A 20,460-nucleotide genomic window follows, 5' to 3' on the forward strand; every position below is an offset into this window, starting at 1 on the left:
AGGAGGATAAGAAGGAGGAGAAGAAGAACGAGAAGAAGAAGGAGAAGAAGAGCAAGGACTATGATTCTGATGACAAGAAGAAGAAGAAATCCTTAGAGTCTTCTTCCAAGAAGAAGAAGGAGAAGAAGAAGGAGAAGAAGAGCAAGGAATATGATTCTGATGACAAGAAGAAGAAGAAATCCTCAAAGTCTTCTTCCAAGTCTTCATCGAAGTCTTATTCACACAAGAAGAGCTCGTCTGGCAAGGCTCATGCTTTTGTTGGCAAGGAGATGGATTCAGAGGAGGAGTCTGCATCTGAGGAGGCAGAGGTGGAGTCCAAGGAAGAATCTGATTCTGGAGTGGCAAGCCTGGCTCTAGCTTCTGCATACGTCGCCAAGTCCATCTTCAACACTGAAGACAATGGCCTCGTCACCAACGCTGATGCCAAGGATGAGGATGACTCTGCTCCCACCTACTACTTCATGGCACGTGGTGCCAAGGTAAACTCATGTGATGCCTACTTTCAAACATCAATTGAAGATGACTCTGAATGTGAATCTAAACCTAGCTACAAAACACTTGCTAAAATTGCAACTGAACAACAGAATGCCATGGAACATATTCAAAAATTGTTAGACAAAAGCGATGACATGTTGGACGCGGAAATGACTCGATCCCAGTCCTTAATTGAAGACATTAAAAATCTTCATGTTAAGTACCAGGAACTTGAAGGTCGACATGAATCGCCCTCAACTTCTCATGAAAAGCTTTCCTATGATTATCTTCAAAGGAAGAAGGAACTTGAGAAATTGAGATTGGTTCATGAAGATCTTCAAAAGGAAAACGAGTCACTCTGCGCTCAGCAGATCTGTTCCGCTCAGGAAGGTTTTGAACCACCATGTCTAAAATGTATTGAGCGAGATAATGCTATCTTTGTTGCTGAATGTTCAACTGCTACTACTGCTGCAATATCTTCAACTACTGATGTGCTAACTAACCCCTCATCTGAGGATACCACTACTATTGCTGATGAGAATGTCAGGTTGAAGTCATTACTTGAGACAGGAATGTACAAAAGTCTCAAAGGGCATCAGGCACTATGTGATGTCCTTAAAAAGCAGATTCTGGACCAAAATCCTAGGAAAGAGGGTGTTGGGTTTGAGAGGAAAATGAATGTTGATGGTTCCTACTGGATGCCTGAGAAGTACCCCAAAACCACATGGGTTGCTGCTAAGGGACCTTCAGCAGATCCATCTACCTTGACTGGCTTCACTAGTGCTAACCCAATTGTCATTGATGAATCCTTTGATGCAAACTATAAACTGTTCAAGAATCAGAATGGTGAGGTGTTTGCCAGGTATATTGGTACTAACTGCAGGAATGGACCACCTCTCAAGAAGATCTGGGTAACCAACCGTTGTCTAGAACGTCTTCCAGTGGATGTCGTCATGACACCACCTGGGAAGAAGACAAACTCCAGACCAAAAGCTTCATATGGTCCAAAGGCTTCATACAGACATAGGACTCACCTGAGTCACCTTAACGACAATGTCTTGCAGGGAAATCATACTCGGACCTTTGAATATGAGTGTGTTTCATCAAACCGCTATGTTCACAAATCTAAGAACTTTTCTGCATATTCCTATGAGTATTATTCTCCTCCTGCTAGGCTATTTTTGCTAGGGCTTCAAAGCCAAAGTTCTCAGATGTTGCACTTAGACTCATTGCTTTTAAGCCACCCCTAAAAATGTGGGTGGTTAAGAAAACTTAACTCTCTTTTGTAGGGAAAGGTCTCCAGCCAGAAATCAAAGTCGTCTGATGCTTATGCTGGGGACCTTAAACATCTTGTGGGACACAAGATAAAATGTCCAAATGGTCTTACTATGTATTTCGTCCCAGGATTCCTTGACACTCGTCCTATCCATCCTAACCAAGATCTGAACTTCTATGTTTCGCTTGTTCGTCAAATGTTTCTACTTCACAACTCTCTTGGTGAAGCCTATCCCCCAAACTGTACTGTAGGCTATGACACCTCAAGCTTCAGAATGGATTATGGATAGTGGCTGCACCAACCACATGACTAGTGATCGAATTCTTCTAATGGATTCAACTCTTCATCCGTCAGATAAGAGTCACATCACATTTGCTGACACTGGTAAAAGTAAGGTATTGGGTCTTGGTAGAGTTGCAATCTCAAAGGATCAGCACATGGATAAAATGATGCTTGTTGAATCCCTTGGTTCAACTTAATGTCTGTATCAATGCTATGTGATTTGAATATGATTATGATATTTGGAAAATATCGTTGCCTTGTCCTTATGGAATCTGACAAATCTCTAGTCTTTGAAGGGTATCGAAAAGATGATTTGTATATGGTAGATTTCTCAGCAGGACCACAGCTTGCCACATATCTTCTAGCAAAAGCTTCAGAGTGCTGGCTTTGGCATCAGAGGCTAGGACATGCGGGCATGAGGAACTTGTACACTCTCTCGAAGAAGAAGCACGTCATGGGCATCGAAGGCGTCAAGTTCAAGAAAGACCATTTGTGTGGTGCCTGTGAAGCTGGGAAGATGACTAGGGCCAGCATCCCTCGAAGACAATCATGACAACATCTCAACCCTTTGAGCTGCTTCATATGGACTTATTCGGCCCTACTCATTACTCTACTCTTACTACCATTGCTTATCTCTATGGTTTAGTTATTGTTGATGATTACTCAAGATATACCTGGGTGCATATAATACTCTATAAGAATGAAGTGTAGGATGTCTTCAGACGCTTCGCCAATCATGCCATGACGAACTACGGTGTCAAGATCAAGCACATCAGAAGTGACAACAGCACAGAATTCAAGAACACCAGCCTCGACAATTACCTTGATACACTTGGCATCACTCATGAGTTTTCTGCTCCCTACACACCTCAGCAGAATGGCATCATGGAGCGCAAAAACAGAACCCTCATCGAGATGGCTCGGACAATGCTAGATGAGTACAAGACTCCAAGAAAGTTCTCACCTGAAGCCATTGACACTGCAGGCCACATCATCAACCGAGTTTATCTTCACAAGCTTCTGAAGAAAACATCGTATGAGCTGCTAAATGGTAAGAAGCCAAACGTCGGTTAATTTAGAGTATTTGGTGCTAGGTGCTCGATCAAGGATCCACATCACACTTAAAAATTTGCACCGAAAGCAAATGAAGGTTTTATGCTTGGTTACGGAAAGGACTCGCACTCCTACAGAGTCTTCAATCTCTTTCACTATAAAGTGGTTGAAATTGTTGATGTGCGGTTCGATGAGACTAATGGTTGGCAAAGAGAGCACCTGCCAAATGTGCTAGATGAAGTTCCTCCTAGTGAATCTATCAAGCTCATGGGTACTAGAGAGATCATACCGTCTGAACCTCAGGCTGATGATGAACTAATCATCGCACCAAGTCAACCTGACAACAATGCTCAGCCTGAAGTTAATGTTGAAGCTGAAGACAATAATCTGCAAGGGCAAAATCTTCGTCCAGTACATCCCCATGTTGCAAATGAAGTACAGATTTAGAAGATCATTGACATCATCAATGCACCTGGTCTACTCACTCGTTCAAGAGCAACACAACTGGCAAATTTCTGTGGGCACTTTGCATTTGTCTCAATATCTGAACCCAAGAAAGTTGATGATACCTTCATGGAACCTGAATGGATACAAGCCGCAAGAAGAGCTTCATCAGTTTGAGCTGAACAATGTCTAGGAACTAGTCAAGCATCCTGATCCTCGCAAGCATAATATCATTGGCACCAAATGGATCTATCGCAACAAACAAGATGAACATGGTCAAGTTGTCAAAAACAAGGCTCGTCTGGTTGCTCAAGGCTACACTCAAGTTGAAGGGATTGACTTCGATGAAACATTTGCTTTTGTGGCAAGACTTGAAGCCATTCGCATATTGCTTGCATATGCCAACCATCACAATATTCTTCTGTATCAAATGGATGTGAAGAGTGCCTTTCTCAATGGCAAGATTGAAGAAGAAGTGTATGTTGCACAACCACCTGGCTTTGAAGATCCAAAACATCCTGATATGGTGTACGGGCTCAACAAGGCACTATATGGCCTCAAACAAGCTCCTCGCGCTTGGTATGACACACTCAAAGACTTCTTGAAGAGCAAAGGCTTCAAACCTGGTTCACTAGATCCAACACTCTTCACGAAGTCATACGACGGTGAACTGCTTGTGTTCCAAATCTACGTGGATGACATTATCTTCGGCTGCACTAACAAGAGATATAGCGATGAGTTTGGACACATGATGCAAGAACAATATTAGATGTCCATGATGGGTGAGCTAAAGTTCTTTCTTGGTCTTCAAATCCATCAGCAGAGAAACGACATCTTCATATCACAAGAGAAATACCTCAAAGAATGCCTGAAGAAGTTTGGAATGCAAGACTACAAAGGTTACATGACGCCAATGCCAACCAAAAGTCATCTAGGTCCTGACGATAATGGTAAAGAGTTTGATCAAAAGGTATACCACTCCATGATTGGTTCCTTACTTTACTTATGTGCATATAGGCTAGATATGATGCTTAGCGTTTGCATGTGTGCCCAATTCCAAGAGGCACCAAAGGAGTCGCATCACCTTGCGGTGAAGCGAATTCTTCGATATTTGGCTTACACCCCAACGATAGGATTATGGTATCCTAAGGGCTCAACATTTGATCTGATTGGGTATTCTGATGCTGATTATGCTGGTGACAAGGTTGATCGCAAGTCCACCTCTGGAACATGTCATTTTCTCGGTCGATCACTTGTTTGTTGGTCTTCAAAGAAGCAGAACTGTGTGTCACTCTCCACTGTTGAATCTGAATACATTGCTGCTGGATCGTGATGTGCTCAGCTTCTATGAATGAAGCAAACTCTTAAGGGTTATGGCATCAACACGAAGAACATGCCACTCTTCTGTGACAATGAAAGCACCATCAAGCTTTCCAAGAATCCAGTTCAGCACTCGAAGACAAAGCACATTGAGATCCGTCATCACTTTCTCAGAGATCATGTCAATAAGGAAGACATTGATATCATTCACGTCAACACTGAAGAGCAATTGGCTGATATCTTCACTAAGCCCTTGGATGAGAAAAGATTTTGCAAGTTGCGGTGTGAGCTAAATATCCTAGAATCCTCGAATGTCCTGTGAATGGACACACATCCTAACGCTTATGCATGTTGATGGCTTAGATGTGCAACACACGAAGTAATGTATATCTTCAATTAGTGAAGACTTGCCTTCTGAGTGTGAATACATTAATGTGGAATTTGACTTCAGAGCGCCACGATAATTGTGCATCATGTATGGGTCTAATACTTCCAATACAGTGGGTAACGCCACCACCAAAATTCTTATTGAAGTGTTTCTCTTGGCGTTAAAATTGCAAAGTCTTCGAATTTGGATTGTCTTCAACATTAAACTATCTTCATGATTTATCTTCACATGTTAATTTGGTTCATATACATATACATATATATTAGTGTTCTGTCCTCTACAGCATTCACTTATAGCTATGTCTTCACTCTTGAATCTTTTGATCTAAGTGAATGTGATCGGACCCTAATCTGTCTATGCTTCTACCTCAACTCTATCTGTCTAAATCATATGCATTCTATTGAAACATGTCGATTGTCTTCACTGAGACCTTGTCAGTTGAAGTCAATTTGACAAACATTTAATCTGTGTTTAATGATGCATCCTTATTGCCAGAAAACCGGAGAAGCAGGAACGACCATCTGACAATCCAGGCGTGCGTGGGAACATGGAACAACTTCCAATGCGTTGCATGTTTGCCACGTGTACATCAGATGTGTACCGCCAGGGGCACCTAAGTAATTATGTTGTGTTGTCCCTTTCCTTATAATTACACATCACATCACGGTGAAAATCCTTCTTCCACCTCCGCTCCTCTCTCAAAACCCTAGCACCTCTGCTAGCTCGAGACAACACCGCCGACGAAGCGCTTAGCTGCCGTGACCTCGTTAGCGCCATCCTCACACCGGCCACGGACCTCGTCTTCTCTGCCGCCGCCATAGGTGTCTTTTGTTGCCAAGTTAGGGCACGGGAGATTGAACTACTCGGCCTCCAACTCTGTTCTGTCTAGCAGTTCTTCGTGTGGTAATTAAAACTTACTTTTTACTGTCGTTTTGATCTGATAGATTCATCCTTCTCTACCAAAAGTGGTTTCTATGCTTCCAAAGTTGAATCTACCATGTTCTGCATCTCATATTTTGCCTAGTATATTCACTTATGCTTCACTACAAGATAGATTCCTCACTGCTATCTATTCTTGGATTCGTACAAATCTGGAACCAACTCACAACAAATATGTGAATGTCTTCGCGTTATGAGGTCAATGTCTTCAAACTGATTTATCTTCAAAATCTTCTGAGAATGCATATGACCTCTTCCCCTTGCCTCGCACCTCTAATGCTGTCACAGGTACATGTCTGTGGGAGAATCCCTTGGTTCTTATAGTCTGCATTCATTTGCAGAATTCTTACAGAGTCACATAAATTCTCCTGAAGTCAGTTCTTGTTTGACCAGCCGTCGGAAGCCTTTGCAAGTTCTGGAGCCATTTAGTTTAAGCTTCATGGCAACTGAAAAGTCAGCTAGAAAGGGCGGCAGACAGCATCGAGGGAATACATCCAAAGATTTGCCACCAGATCTTTATGAACTATACAAGACAGAGCCTGAAGAAATTTATGGCAGATGCAAAAATTGAATCCAATGGATTCGAAGATATTGGGCAGAGGAATGGTTTAAGTACAGATTCATCACTGCTGAGTATGCCCAGAAGAATGCCATCAAGCGACCTTGGGGAGATATCTTATACAAAAATCTTCCACCCAAGTCCAAGTTCGAAGCCATTGATCAAGGCTTCTACCCTTGCATGGTCCGCGGACCACAGCCAGAGAATGCCGACCCATCTTCTCTGCTATGGTGTCGCGAAGGCAATCTGTTCAAGCGCAACTTCAAGTTTACCAAGGATTCTGCTGCGAAGAACAATAAAGCATTTGGACTTGATTTCAACCCCGGTCCATCTGCTCCTCGGGCTGATGGCACCCGTGATGCCAATCCCAATGTCATCGGCCCCTTTTATAACCTCGAAGGGCTCGTCACTCACATTGCAGTGCAAGGGGCTGCCGTGGATCACTCAGCTGATGACGCAGATTCTGATGAAGCGCCAGCTCCTCCTAAGCCACAGAAGCAGAAGAAAACTAAGGTTTCAAAACCCTCTGCTGCACCAAAAGCTTCACGTGTGAAGCCATTGGCAACTACCCCTCCTGCATCATGTATGCAATCTGAAGACCTCTCTCGCATCTCCAAGAAGGCCGAGAAGTCTATGCAGAAGAAGAAGCCCATCCTGAGTTCTGGTCAAGCACTAACCCCAGCTGATGTTCTGAGGAACGAGAACGAAGCCATTGATCTGTCAAGTGACGATGATCTTGGTGAAGATGCTCTTGAGCTGCTGATAAAGAGCAAACAAGAGGCGGCAATCTTTAACGATTTGCCCCTCTTTGATGTGGACATCCTCAACAACTTCATTGATGAATGGTTTGCCCATCCAGATCTCAGCATTGATGATCTTCAACTTCCCATTGGCATCAGTGTCGCTTTCCACAGCGCCATTGCAAATGAGCTAGCTCTGGCTCAGAAGATAGTCGAGCTCAAGAACAAAATTAACTATGAAAAGGCTCAGTTTAAAAAGCACATGGCCAAGCTCAATGTCACTGATGTTCAAAACTTCAAGAAGCTGTTGCATGATCTCAAGGAAGCGATTCACAAGAAACGTGAAGAAGCAAAAGGTTCACGAGATCGGATGAAACACCTTGCTGACAAGTGTGTTCAGGCTCACAATGAAGCTGGAAAGCGCAAGGCCCTTGGGCGTCCGGGCATCGATCCCAAGATGGCTGCCAAAAGGAAGAAGCCTACTGTGACTCAAGCTGAGGCATCAAGACAAGAAGCACCTTGCATTGTCTTCCCTGCCAGCATGACAGGCTCGAAGCCTAAGGTCCCCACAGTGGCTTCAGAACTGAAGAAGACAAGGGCAGCCGAGGCCGAAGCCAAAAAACGCAAGAATAAGAATGCTTCTGATGATGCTCCACTGACCAAGAAGCGGAAGACAAAGTCTTCGAAGAAGAATAGGGCTGCCCCTTCAGAGCCCCTTCTTATCAAGCCCCTATCAGTTGCTCGACCTGCATCCCCCCACCAAGAGCATCAGTTAGTTGTTCACGATCCTGCTTCCACAGAGGCTCCTGAAGCTGAAGAAGTTCCAACTGTTGACCCCACCGCAGCTGAAGACATTGGTCCCCAAGACAATCTAGTAGATGATGAAGTTCTTCCTCAGATCGAGCACCATATGGTATCATCGCCTGTTCTCACGAACAGCGAAATCATCAGCATTGGTCGTCCCTTGACGCCAATTGCTCAGGATGCATCATGGGTTTATCGCCCCCAACCAGAAACTCCAAGTCAAAGCTCACCAAGTACTCCCCCACCTCAAGTCACCAATCCGGTACTTGTTGATGATGACTATGTGGTCCATCCAACTCCCACTCCAAGAGCGACGCCTGCATTCCGTAGGCTTTGCAAAGGACCAAGGCCACAAGTTGTTGTGTCGAGCGATCCATCAGGAGAAGTGCAACCCAACTCAGTAGCACGACAAGTGTTTCCTGAAGCCACTCCTACTGTGAATGTCTCTGCGTCTAAAGCCAAAGCTGTTGAAGACATGCCGGCTGCATCAGCCGATGAAAATCAAGAACCCCATGAAGAAGAAGAGTGTGTTGTCACACACACCACCAATCAAGAAAATGTTCTCGAGGAGAACGTGTATGTGCCCGACCCTCCACCTACTCAAGTGGAGGTTGACAATACTGAGGTGACCACCAACAGTACTACTGAAGACAATGATGTTGTCATGGCTGAAGCTAAGGTGGCGCCGACAGTGAACACGGTGTCTGAAGCCAATGACGCACTTGCCACCAACGTACAGCCTGAAGCCCTTGTCAATGCCACTGCTCCTGTACCTCCTCCAAGGCCACACACCATTGAGCAAGCATTTTATCAAGGTGAGTTTGTCACTGTCAGATGGCCCATTCTGGTTCCTCCGCCTGCTCCCGGACCTCAATTTGATTATCATGTGGAGCATAGGCCTCAGGTTCAGAAGCCAAAACCAAGGCTGCCAAGGTTTCCAGGTACTGCATCTACACTAAGATCGTTCAATGCAAATGGCTTCATTGAACACAACACTTTCTTTGATAGATCTAAGAACCCATATTCAAAGCCCAGAATTTCATTTGATCGGTTTTGGAGCTATCAGCAGCGCGGTTATTATTCCTGTGTCTTATACAATCAAGGGCGCATTTTTCCTCATATGTGTCTAGACTGCAAAGCCATTGCTGGAATGCTCTACTTGGAAGAAGCCCTAGACTGCTTCGGAGATGCTAGCCTTCTGCAGTTCGTCGCCGACAAGGAAAATTGGAATGAAGAGCTTCCGTTACAATTCTATGCTACACTTCACATCCGCGGCTACAACAAGGACATCAAAACTTGGGTCCTTGAGTGGATGACAGGAAATGTGCACCATGAAGCTAAAGCTCTTGATCTCATTGAGCTTACTAGCCTGCCCACTCCAGGTGAACTTTATGAACCTGGTTGTCAACTTCACTACAATGCCTTAGAGAGCATTTTCCAGAAGCCTGAGCCCAACATGAGCTAAATGCTGAGTATGATGAACCCTCTGCCACACGATGTTGAATATCCTAAGGAATTCTTCATTGAAGACCTAGAGTATCTGCCCCGCACCATCTATCACATTATCAGGCGAACTCTATGGCCCATCAAAGGACATTCTTCTTCAGCAAAGCTTGAAGGCTCAATGAAGATATTGGTCTTCTATATTCTCAGTGGCATTAGCTTCAATGCTCAGGATTTCTTCATTCGCCAACTTGCTGCATCTGGCTTAGATATATTTGGTCTGAAATTCTTTGCTCCATGGGTAATGCATCTTATCAAGCTTCACTATGCTGTTAACTATCAGCCCTCTGCGCAACCATCTCATATTCTTGCCAGAGGTTGATATGTCTGTCGAAGCCATATACCCAGAGCCTGCCAAGGAGGCCATTTTTCTTCACAATGTTGATCGTCAAAGTTTCTCTCAACATGTTGAAGGAGTTCATGCCGCCACTCGTGTTTATCCTTTGGCTGGAAATACACATGCACCTCGTCGTGCCCGTACTGAAGCCATTGAAAGCACTATTGCTCCAAGGCCTCGAAAGAGATCTCGTGTGAGCTTCTCGTGGCCTTGCATCAGAAACACGATAAGTGACGGTGTTCTGGACTAGGGGGTACTCACCACGTCGTCTCCCGATTAGTTGGATTGGGCCGAGGACCCCCATGGCCGTATACTCATGGGCCAGTCCGGACAGTTGCCGCATACAAGGAAGATTCCACAAGACTTGGCGATCAAGACAAGGACTCCTCCCCAACCGGCGTATTCGGCTAGGACTCTTGTTATCCTAGGCCTCTGGTGCATTATATAAACCGAGGCCAGGCTAGTCGATAGATATACAATATACAACAATCATACCATAGGCTAGCTTCTAGGGTTTAGCCTCCTTGATCTCGTGGTAGATCTACTCTTGTAACACACATCATCAATATTAATCAAGCAGGACGTAGGGTTTTACCTCCATCAAGAGGGCCCGAACCTGGGTAAAACATCGTGTCCCTTGTCTCCTGTTACCATCCGCCTAGACGCACAGTTCGGGACCCCCTACCCGAGATCCACCGGTTTTGACACCGACATTGGTGCTTTCATCGAGAGTTCCGCTGTGTGTTCGGCAAAAGGTCGATGGCTCGCCTGCAGATCAACTGCGACTTCGGCATCTTTGTCACCAGCTCGACTGGTCATCTTGGTTCGACCAAGGACTGCGCCCTACCTCTGATCGTTATGTTTGGATGAGAGCCTTCATCAACATCAACTCCGATCTCTGTCAAGATCATGGAGGAATCATCCAGGGAGCCCGGGGGCTCAACGTCAACATTGTCCTCGGGCGACCGTGCTGTTTTTCTGGACAGCAAACTTGCATCCGCCGTCACCGCCTCCTCGAGCGTCGCTTTGACGATTGCTTCGGTGGAATTGTGCGGAATTGAGTCTACAACAACCCTGGAAAATTTCGTCGAGTTTTGATGGAGGAATCTCTGGCAATCTCTGATATACCGGAGCCGCATTGAATCTGGATGAGAATCCGGACGAGTTTAGGGCGTGGTGTCCAGCTTCTAGCTCGGACTTCCTTTGGAAGATCCAACCGTTGATCGGCTGCGGAATTCCTATATCTACCACCCCTCAAAATTTCAGCTCGATCCGACCGTCCAAACTCCGGGAACCTTCCGATTAGTGCATCACTTTTCGGATCTGTTTCTGCGCGAAAATGAATCCGACCTGAGTTCGTCTTTTTTATGTACGGGATTTCGGACATCCTTTTTGAAGGAAGTTTTGTATGGGGTATTGTGTTTTGTTCCTGAACACATCCCACTAACTCTAAGATCTTTTGAACATGATCTTCAACATTATGCTGGTGTCAAACCAGTCCGGCAATATTACTCCACGGCTGCCGACCTGCGCTAGACACGTCGTCACTTTGTTGAGCCGAGGTCAACTTCTTCGGATCATCATCTCGGCAAGCCGAACAAGAGTCCGGCATTGCCAAGGATAAATCATCACAAACATCGCCGCCCCACGGATTACACGAAGCGGGCATACCGGCATCGCCGCACGGTCGCTTCATCAAGCCGGCATCGACCACGTCACGACCTGCATCGGCAGGGCCGCACTATTGCTTCTTCAAGCTGGTGTCCATCACACCGACCTACTCCGACATCTCGGCTGGATCGGGGGCTTCGCCATCTCTTCATCAACCTACTCCGGACACTTCGGCGTCACTAGCCGACCAGGCATGGGTGCGCGGATCGAGTCCCAATTTTGGGAATCACCTTCCTTCGAATTGCTACAACAAATAAACCAGGTGCTATTAATCCTAGTATTTCTTTTTGCTTGTTTGGGTTAAATTTTTCCCAAGGAATTATTACTCTGGTTAGTCCAGCATATGTACACAGGTCTATCAAATGGTGGCCACATTATCGACGGTCGCATGATGGTTCGGTCAGTTTCCATACACAGTGCGGCGAACGCCGCATCCGGAACTCGGACCGACCTGTGAATCCAGGCTTTGCCACGCCTTTATTGCATTACACCGACGACCTGCATCGACATCGACTTGGGCGCCAGGCCATATTTCTTTTATTACTCACTTTGCATAAATTATTTATTATGCAACATTTTTTCTAATTCCTATTATTACTATTATCCCCGGTCTGCACTATTTTTTGTGCACAGGAAAATGATCCAGCCGGACTATATCCTTTGACGTCACCTCGACTGGACGGGGGGCTTCGTCAACACTTCATTACCCCATGCCGGGGACTTCGGCATCACTCTGCCGTCCTGCACTGACCGTGCTATGTCACCACTTCGGAGTGCCGAGACCCTTGCTCCGCCACCTCGGGACCGGCTTGGGGGATGGAACATTGTCCCGCATCAAGCTAGGACCGCGTCATCAATACTGAACACATTAACCAGCTAAGTTGCCTTCATGCTCAAAGTTTTAAATTTTTTACTTGTGTTCGGCTCGACCAGGCATTATACTTTTTTGGAAAAAAGTTGCTTGTAAATAATTTTCCTTGTCCAAACTCTGTTCGCACACACTTGACGCGCTACCCGCGCTCATTATACCTGGGGCTTCTTTAACAGAAGCTTATTAATACGGGCTTTATGCCCAACACATGTGTCACACTTCCGCATGTACCTTTTATTCACCATTATATGCATCGATATGACTTAAGTTTTGGCCAAGCTAGGTTTCCTGGCTCCTGTGCTTACCCCTACGTTCCCGATTGTTTGGCTAGGTGGTAAAGGGAGCACCTCTACGATTGTTACTGCCGGGTCAGCCGGATGTGTACCTCAGACTGGGTGAAGCCGAAAGCTAGCGTTCTTAAGGGAATACTCGGTCGGTGAACTAAAAGATGATTTCTTACCTATTTATTTACCTGCCCCCAGATGTTTTTCTGCTCTTTTCATAGTCCGGACATGCACTTTAGGGCATGCCTCCCAGGGAAAGGAACCACTAACGGAACTATTCTCCCTGGAAGATGTTTCTTACTAACCATATAACATAACTAGTTGGGCACTTGTCTGATAAAGCACTAATGACCCCTATGCCTGGTCTCCACGCATGCCCCGGTTTTTATAACCGCGAGGGTATTCGGACACACTCCGGACTATTGGGTCCAGAGGTTGAAGCGAAAAGGTCCGCTACGACAAACGATCTACAATCCGGCTAGAAGGCATTCTACATGTCACCTTACATTTTATAGTCAATTTTTACCCAAGTCGCTTGGGGGCTCTTAAATTTATATGAGCCGTTTTATGATAAGTGTTTTTCTTCTTAGTCGTTGCAAAGTTTTTATTATTATTTATCACTCCTTTTTTCGACACAAGTGTGCGGTCACTAGCCGGGGAGCCTAATTTCTCTCTCAAAGCCGCTAGAGTTTAGTTTGCTAAACTGGCCTAGTAAGAAGTACTCTGCCTTCGGGATAGGAGGTTGAAGTCGTAGGCTGACCCGCTTGAAGTTTTGAGATAGGATGTGTCATATTAAAGCACGACAGAAGCACCTTTTTTTCTAAAGTCCAATTTTCGGATTGGCACCGAACACTTGATCTAGTTCAGACATTAGCCTTTTGAATAAGTTTTTTGGCTTTTCGAGCCCATGGCACTTTTAAACTATTTGTGTGTTCTCAGCACAAGTCTCGCAGTGCAACGCCGGACACCTTTAGAGATTCGGCAAAAACATTCTCGGATATTGCTATATATGCATCGGTTTTGAATGTGTCTTCGGTCAATAGTTGGGTTGCCCGGATCCTGCGCTTGCCTCCTATGTTCCACTTTGTTCGGCTAGGTGTGCAAAGGGAGAACCACTGCGATTGTGCTTCCAGCTTACATGGTTAAGCACCTCAGTGGAGAAAGCCGAAAACTAACTGTCACAATAAGCGTAAACTAGTCGGCGATCCGATGACAGCGTTAAATGATGGGCCATTCATAACAATGGCCAAAGTGTTTACGGCTTGACCTCGACTGTCGCCGAACACTACCGGGGGCTATTAACTGGCCTCCCAAACTAAATCCTCAATATTTTGCTCTTACATTGGAGCTGAGGTTTCATGATCATGCTTAGCATGACAACCCAAAGAAAGGAACCGATAGCGGGACTATTTTCTTTGGAAGACATTTCTTCTGTTAAACAGTAATATAACATGTCTCTCCGTGTACCTTTGTTTATAAAACCGTATGGCCAGATTGCCTTGTTTGTTCTAAATCTTTGCCCTCATAAAGGCTTTATAAATTAGGACAAACGCTCCTCGGCTACTGGCCGAGGAGGTTGAAGCCGATGGTCGGTCAACAAAGTTTTGTACAATGCGGATCCGAGCATTAATGACATAAAGTACTTGGATACATTGAGTCATTACACATAATTTGTGATTTTACTATGGATATTGATCCTTAATTTGGCCACCCGTGCCCGCATTAAGGCTCGGGGGCTACTGGGCTTCGGGCTTATTATTTACAAATATTAAAGGGGCACATTGATCCCCTGATCTGGTGTTGCCACCCGACCAGTGTCTCGGGGGCTACTGCATTGCTTGTTCTATGCAGAAAATCTTAAGTGCAATACAGTTTCCGAGGAGATTTTGATCCTCAGGTTAGTCGGCCGCACCCAACTTGAGTCTCGAGGTCTGAGCACACCGCTTTTTGCGCCCCAAAGTATTCTGCCGAGCTAGGACTTGATCCTCAGGCCAATTTGGCAAATCAACCTGAGTCTCAGTGGTTACTGGGATCAGCGGTCTTATGTCATCCTTCAGGTGCATCTCGGGTTTTAAACCGATACACACCTTGAGGGCTACTGGCTATATATCTCGTCAGAGAATAAACTGCATCAATAAAAAATATTGACCAAAAATCAGCCCACATTCGGGTGGTGCACCACCTTGGAAGCAATTCGGCATATAGTTCGGATGCAAGTGGCTGGCTCCTTAGAGGGCATTTCCGGCATTAAGCTCGGCTAAACTCCTTCAAACTTTTTTGAACCAAGGTGACTTGCGACACCTCGGATACAGTCCGGCGTTGGAGCTCGGATACATAGTCCGGCGTTGGAGCTCGGACACATAGTCCGGTGTTGGAGCTCGGATACATTTTGGTGTTAGAGCTGGGAAGCGGTCCGGCATTGGTGCTCGGCTGCAAAAGATACCTCGAATGCAGTCTGGCGTTGGAGCTCGGGCGCAAGAGGACGCTGCCACCTGGGAACAACTTCAAACCTGACGTGTGGCATAAAAATAACAAGGCATTGATAAAGCCCGGAAACTTAAAGGGGCTCCTTGGATACCCAACGTATAAACTTGTCGAATGCATTTCGGCGATCCTCCAGGTCGAAGATGAGAAGATTTGTTGAACCAGTTTTCAAGACCGGCAACCGAAGATGAAGAACAGTTGGGAAGAATCGAGGAGCGTCCCTAACTTGAAGACCGGTTCAGGGGGCTACTGACGGTGTCCTGGACTAGGGGGTACTCACCACGTCGTCTCCCGATCAGTTGGATTGGGCCGAGGACCCCCATGGCCGTATACTCATGGGCCAGTCCGGACAGTTGCCGCATACAAGGAAGATTCCACAAGACTTGGCGATCAAGACAAGGACTCCTCCCCAACCGGCGTATTCGGCTAGGACTCTTGTTATCCTAGGCCTCTGGTGCATTATATAAACCGAGGCCAGGCTAGTCGATAGATATACAATATACAACAATCATACCATAGGCTAGCTTCTAGGGTTTAGCCTCCTTGATCTCGTGGTAGATCTACTCTTGTAACACACATCATCAATATTAATCAAGCAGGACGTAGGGTTTTACCTCCATCAAGAGGGCCCGAACCTGGGTAAAACATCGTGTCCCTTGTCTCCTGTTACCATCCGCCTAGACGCACAGTTCGGGACCCCCTACCCGATATCTGCCGGTTTTGACACCGATAATAAGCATCATTATTGGCTGAAGCATCAGATGGAGAGTCTCTTGATGGATGTTAATCGCATTCGCAATCTCGCCACCAAGAATGCATTTGTCACACATGAAACCTGTCGGCGGTCATGGAAGAGTCTGATACTACTCAGTTCTGAAGATGATCTTCAGCAAGATGGATTCACAGAGCGATTCAAGTTTGATTCCACTCCTCCCAGGAATGTTGTCCTACGTCGGACTCTTTCACTCGAAGACTTTGAGTACTCCTCTTCGGCAGCAACTGTAAATGCCAGGGTCATCGATGATGAAGATGATGCTACATAACCAACAACCACTTCGGCGCGTATCGACACTGCACCAGGCCCCTCTGCACCTCCAAACTCCAACGTCGACCCTGCTCCTTCTGGGAACGAGTAGACGCTCTATGTCTTCAAACCTTTTTGGTCATTACTGACAAAAGGGGGAGAAGCATATGAGTTGATAGTCTTCAAGCGGGTCCTTATGGGTGGTTGCATTACTTTTGCCAAGTCTTACAACTCTTGCTTTTGACATTTGGTTCTGAGTTGTAACACTTAAACTTGATGGTCGTCGCTACTTTATTTGCTATTCTGTGATGCGATGATAAATCCCGCATGAATTCATACTGCAGACTTCCATTTATCATTATGCATATCATTATATTCATTACTTCTTATATGCATAATGCATTGTCTTCACACTGTGATGATGGCATCCACAAAGCAAAACCTGCCATGTGCATTTTCATTCAAACGATAATCATTTATATGCACATTTTCAGGGGGAGCCTCGTCTTATGTATGAAGACAATACTCAAAACACTAAACTTTCACATACTTTTATCCCTGTTGAAAACTTCAACCAGTTTGTCATCAATCACAAAAAAGGGGGAGATTGTAAGTGCATCTAGTGCCACCCCTAGTTGGTTTTGGAGTTTTCAAGACAAACTTGGTTGAGGGACTAATGTGTTTGTGAGAATTGCAGGATAACACAGGTAGTAGTCCCATATTGATTCGGTTTACCTACCAGAGATGACCCCTAAAAATGTGTGAAGACAATGGTGGTCTGTGAAGATATTCACATTGAAGACTATGACATGAGAAGACATCGCGTGAAGACTATGGAGTGCAAAGACATAGTTGTTTTGTAGTTTCCTTTTCTTCTTTGTTGAGTCACAGGAATCGCCGTACTGTTAAGTGGGGTCCAAGTGAACAAAGTCAGAGTGACTGAAGTGATGCTCAACCAAATCCTATGTCTTCGAGCGAAGACAATGAGAGCAAATCTGATCCAGGGTTGGATGTGTCAGCTTTACTTGTAGCCCAAGTCAAGCCGCCGCATGTGTTTGAAATCTGACCGTTGGACATGTGTTAGTTCCTTAGTGACCCAGGGTCATTTTGGACAAATCAGGTCGGGTTGCCTTCTGGCTATAAATAGCCCACCCCCTACACCATAAATTGGTGGCTGCTTAGAGTTAGTGCACGGCTTTTGTCGTTTGAGAGCAACCCACCTCCGAAGCTTTGAGAGAGAGAGAATCATTGCGAGGACAAAGCCCAAAACACCTAGAGCCAAAGAGTGTTAGGCATCACTGAAGTCTTTCTGTCCGCATGATCTGAAGACTTATTAAACTTGAGGACTGTGAATCCTCCAGTCGGTTAGGCGTCGCGTTCTGAGCATCCAAGAGTCATTGTGGATTGCCGGTGAACAAAGTCTGTGAAGGTTTGGAAGTCTCCCTTGAAGACTTACCAGAGTGATTGGGCGAGGACTAAGTGTTCTTAGCTCAAGGGGAATAAGGTGAAGATGCGGTCTTCTGAGTTAAATCTCAGCCTCCCTAACCAGACGTATAGTTGTCACAACAACTGGAACTGGTCGAACAAATCCCTTGTCCTCTCCGAGCAACTGGTTCTATCCTACCTCTTTGCTTTACTTACAGTTTGTCTTCGTGAAGTCTTTGCCTACTTGCCTTATCTATTTGACTTCACTAAGTGAAGACAATTGTCTGTTTGGCTTCATACTATCTTCCATCCTGATCCAATCGACCTAGCTGCTTATAGTCTTCGTGCTTTCACTTCATTGCTTAGTTGACTATGGCTTGTCCAGTGTAGTCTACCTTTCGCTGCATATCAATAGGTTCATTTCTATCGTTTGTCTTCAAAACATCCCTGCTTTGAAGACTTTCGTAGAAATCGCCTATTCACCCCCCCCCCCTCTAGTCGAATACTAGCACTTTCATTAGCGAATGTGATGTGACTTTTAGTAGATGGACGTAGGGTTGAATCCATGAGAAGACTTCGATCACCAGTCATGTGTAGCGACCAGACCTCAAACGGTCTGATCTTTGTGCATCAGTGTCATCCCTAGATCGGTAATGCTGACACACACAGTACTTGAAGGATTTATAACAGAGTAGCAATCACACACTTATTACATCGAATGTCTCAAAAGAGAACTTAATACAATAAATATGGCTTAAGGCCATCTAAAAATGATAACAGCGAAAGGCTTGGAAGATAAAGTGAGTCCATCAACTCCAGCGGCATCACTGAGTGAAAGATCACGACCTAAGGCACCTTACTCGTCATCTGAAAAGTCTGCAACATGAATGTTGCAGCTTGAAAACGGGTCAGCACATGGAATATGCTGGCAATGTAACACATAGAGTAATGAACAGTATAACTGCTATCACTACATGCAATATGGCTGGTGGAAAGCTCTATGGTTACAGTTTTGCATAAAGCCAAATTTTCCCTACAACAAAGGAATAACTTTTATTTAACTATCATGGTGGTTGTTAAACATTGAGAAGGTTCACCCAACTCAATCCCAATTAAGCATCATCATTAAACCCAATCAAATTATATTTAAGAGTGATGAGATCAACATGATAATCCAAGAACCAGATACTCAAGATGTCCATAACCGGGGACACGGCTAACCATGATTAGTTTGTACACTCTGCAAAGGTTTGCGCACTTTTCCCCACAAGACTCGATCTCCTACGTTGGATTTCTCGCACTACATGGTGTTTGAGAAACGGATGACCGAGACACAGTCTTTCAGAAGCATTAACTCCTTACTCTAGGTAGATAGTGCCAACCTACATCCCCTACATCTGCTAGTCTACCACTGAAGAAGGTCACACAACTTACTCAACTATGCTAGAGCCCATAATAGCTTGTGGCTGCACACGGAAGTTTCTAGCATGAATAATCTTATGATCCCTTTTGAACCTGGGTGGTGGTCCATAGGATAATTACACGGTAAACCCCGGGATATCCAAAAATACAGGCAACACTGGGTTCCCCAGGTGCCTCAATCCACCCAGATGTGTTTTTAAGTTGCCACCTTAAGTTAACCATTAATTAACAATACTCACATCTATCATGGATACACTCACCCAATCCACGTCTACTAGCATAGCATAGCAATATAAGCAGTACGTAGAAGTAACTCCCAAATGTTTGATAATGAACAGGTGAATAGGTACTACCTCATCTACTTCCCAAAACCCACATATTAATCAAATCCTAATCATGCAATTGTTTGAGGATTTACCTAATGCAGTAAAACTGGATAGTAAAGAGGTATGATCAAAGTGTTACTTGCATTGTTGATGATCCATGAAACCTAGAGACTCGTAGTAGCACGCTTTGCACCCCGGGTACTCTACCGCAAACAAACAAGCATACAATAAGCAATCAACTAGAGCACGGGTAAAACTCAAATAAGAGATCTAACCAGAAAGTTTAACTTAAGAACTCTGGTTTGCAAAAAGAATCAAATCGAACGAAGCAACGAAACTGAGACTGCGAAAGAAACAAGATCCGATTACTAATCTGGACTTAAGTCAAATTTTACAGTACCAAAATCTTGTTCAAGTTGTCTAAACAGAAAGACGGCTTCGAGGCGAAACTCTAGGCGCTTGAATCGCCTGATTCCGACAAACGAGCGAAAAGATAAACTAAAACTAAGATTCGGGCTGAAATCGTGATCGAAAATAATCGCGGAAAAACCCTAGAAAAAGAAAAACTGACGAACAGGCTAACGAACGAACGTTCGCTGTCTGCGGCTAAATGGTGAAAACCGTTCGTTAAAACAAACGAACGAACGGGCGTTCACTAAATAACTAAACCAGGAAAAAATCGATCTATAAAAAAAACAACCACGGTTTCTTAAAAATCCGACGGTTTTCTAACGAAAACCACGGCGGCGGCGGCTTCCTCGGGACGAATGGCGGCGGCTCCGGCGGGGTTCCGGCGGCGGTGGTGAAGTGCTCCGGCGGCAGGGCGGATCGGGC

This window comes from Triticum aestivum, chromosome 5B (assembly GCF_018294505.1).
Source record: "Triticum aestivum cultivar Chinese Spring chromosome 5B, IWGSC CS RefSeq v2.1, whole genome shotgun sequence".
Classification (NCBI taxonomy): domain Eukaryota; kingdom Viridiplantae; phylum Streptophyta; class Magnoliopsida; order Poales; family Poaceae; genus Triticum; species Triticum aestivum.